This window comes from Bos grunniens, chromosome 18, assembly GCF_055505025.1.
Source record: "Bos grunniens cultivar Pamir isolate PY7600 chromosome 18, Bosgru_T2T1.0, whole genome shotgun sequence".
Lineage (NCBI taxonomy): Eukaryota > Metazoa > Chordata > Mammalia > Artiodactyla > Bovidae > Bos > Bos grunniens.
Genome location: NC_141182.1, coordinates 50,355,685 through 50,359,046, shown reverse-complemented (window position 1 = coordinate 50,359,046; position 3,362 = coordinate 50,355,685).

Below are 3,362 nucleotides of genomic sequence, written 5' to 3'. Positions count from 1 at the left end.
AGCCCTACAAGATAGGTACTGTTCTTCCCATATCAGACATGAAAGACAGTAAAACTGTCAAGTCAGAAATATGCCCATACCTCCATGTGGAAGCACACACACACTCACACACACATCCGAGCAGAAGTATCTCCTTACATTCTGTGGAACCACTGAACTCTTTGGAAATCAAACAAATGCTACAAACAGTGACATGGAAAGATGAGAAAGTTACATCCACCCAACAAAACACACCTACTTTCACAGGATCTGGGACTTCTCTAGGAGTCAACTTTGAATGGCAGGTTAAAAGTCAATCTCACACAAATATATTGCACTGGACACAGGTGTCTGAGCTTTGGGAGGTGACAGGGCAAAGAATGTGGAAGCACCTGTTGTCCACATTGTGAACCTCTGAGCTCACAGGAAAGCCTATTTGTCTAAGCGAAGGCATCTCCCACACAAAATTACTCCTCTTCTTCACTGCCATCCTCCAGAACTTCTCCATGGCCAGCCCCTAAACCTCTGAAGACATTGACCTCACTCCCCAGGACAGTGGGGTGGGCAAAGTTTCCTTGATGTTCCAGATCCACTTCCTGCCCATCAAAGAGGCTGAGGGAAGGTGATCAAGGATGCCAGGGTCACGTGTGTCCCCACCTCTGCAGAGAACTGCCCCTGGACTCTCTCCCTGTCTTCCTGCCTCTGATCAGGCTGTGTTGTGAGCCAGCATCTCTCCCCTCCATGGATGCCACCTCCATGAGAAAGTCCCATCTGCAGTCTCACCTCCTTCCATCCTTCCATAGCTCTTCTAAACTCAAGGAAGTCTTTTTCTTCCCCCATTTACAGAATTTCAGCCATGTTCTATGTGTAGAAAATAGGGCTAAATGGGAAAACATGGCTAGTATCTCTCTCCACTTCTGCCTCTGAGACCACAACTCACCCTAAGTGACTTCTCCCCTCTTCAGCACAACCACAGCTTCCTTTTCTCATCACCTTGTGCTCCTTAATCTGTGCATCCATGAGCTTCCTTGAGTCCTCCTTCCAGTAACCCCTTGAAGTGGGTTCAATTGATTTTGCACACCTTACAGATGAGTAAACAGGAGCTAGGCAATGGCCAGAGTGCTCCAAGATCACCTGGTTAGTGAGTGGAGAAGCGAGATTCACACTCTGGGTCCCTGGCTCTTGAGCTCAAACTTTTCACTCAGCTCCTTTCTGCCCACGAGATAGTTTAAAATGAGGCTGAAGTTCACATCATGTAACTAACTAGTTTAAAGTGTATAATTTGGTGGCATTTAGTTCATTCACAAACCTGACCATCACCACTACTCTCTCTAGTTCCAAACATTTTCATCACCCAGAGGAAATTCTGGTATCCATTAGTAGTCATTCCCCATTTGCCCTTCCCCTCAGCCCCTGGTAACACCAAATGCTTGCTGTCTCCAGGGATTTACCAGTTCAGTACATTTCATATAAATGAGTTATACAATCTTGGTCTTTCGTGCCTGGCTTCTTTTACTTAATGTGGTATTGTCCAGTTACATCCATGTTGGAGATCATAGTTGTACAGAGTGGTCCTCCCTCATCTTCATCTTCTTGCCTCTCCCTCCTCCTTCCCTTCATGAAGGGGCCCATCAGCCCATGGCCCCTGAGCTGTGTGGTTCTATAATGGGGTCTTGGATTCCCTGATATTCTCCTTCCAGTACCCTGAGCCACAAATAAACATCCTATATCTGTCATCCCTGGGGCAGGTGATCCTAGCAGGTTACATATTTATTGTCTAATCACTAGAGGTCTTTTGAGAGGTGAGAATTCTCCTTCCATTTTTGCATGAAATGTTCCCTTGGTATATGTAATTTTCTTGAAGAGATCTCTAGTCTTTCCCATTCTATTGTTTTTCTATATTTCTTTACAATGTTTACTTAGGAAGGCTTTCTTATCTCTCCTTGCTTTACTTTGGAACTCTGCATTCAAATGGGTATACTTTTCCTTTTCTCCTTTGCCTTTAGCTTCTCTTTTGCCTTTCTTTCAAAGCTTTCTGCTTTGTCCTTGCACTCATCTCACACCCTAGCAAAGTAATGCCCAAGCCAGGCTTCAACAGTATGTGAACTGTGAACTTTCAGATGTTCAAGCTGGATTTAGAAAAGGCAGAGGAACCAGAGATCAAATTGCCAACATCTGTTGGATCATCAAAAAAAAGCAAGAGAATACCAGAAAAACATCTACTTCTATTTTACTGACTATGCCAAGTCTTTGACTGTGTAGATCACAACAAACTGTGGAAAACTCTTCAAGAGATGGAAATACCAGACCACCTTACCTGTTTCCTGAGAAATCAGTATGAAGGTCAAGAAGCAACATAGAACTGGACATGGAACAACAGACTGGTTCCAAACTGGGAAAGGAGTATGTCAAGGCTGTATATTATCACCCTGCTTATTTAACTTATATAATGCAGAGTACATCATGCAAAATGCCAGGCTGGATGAAGCACAAGCTGGAATCAAGATAGCCAGGAGAGATATCAGTAACCTCAGATATGCAGATAACACCACCTTTTTGGCAGAAAGCGAACAGGAACTAAAGAGCCTCTTGATGAAAGTAAAAGAGAAAAGTGAAAAAGCTGGCTTAAAATTCAACATTCACAAAACTAACATCATGGCATCTGGTTCCATCACTTCATGGCAAATAGATGGGGAAACAACGGAAACAGTGAGAGACTTTATTTTGGGGGGCTCCAAAATCACTGCAGATGGTGACTGCAGCCATGAAATTAAAAGATGCTTGCTCCTTGGAAGAAAAGCTACGACTAACCTAGACAGTATATTAAAAAGCAGAGACATTACTTTGCCAACAAATGTCCATCTACTCAAAGCTATGGTTTTTCCAGTAGTCATGTATGAATGTGAGAGTTGGCCTATAAAGAAAGCTGAGCACCAAAGAATTGATGCTTTTGAACTGTGGTCTTGGCCCATTTCTGCTGGCCAGCTAACCTCAGTCCCTCATGATGCAATGCCACTCACTGATAAAACTGTCTGAGAGCTGCCCTTGTGGTGCCAATGCTCTAAACACAGCCTCCACAAGTTCCTGGAGCTGACACCACTCCTCTTCCTTGGGGGACATTCTCTCTGTTCAAGGGAATCACCCACCAAGACAACTCCAACCCACAAGGGTTTATCGGAAGCTGCTTGGGATCCACTGAGATGATAAACATTGTGGCCTCTGCAGCACCTGGTCCTTTATGCTCCCTCTTGTCTCTGGAGAGTTAGCAGGAGCTCTGCCAAGGGAGGATCCTGGCACACCTTCCCCAACCATAAGGCAAAATAACAAACAACAGAGTAAGCTGCCTTTAAGAGGGACAGCAGGATCAAAGGCAGGCACAGACC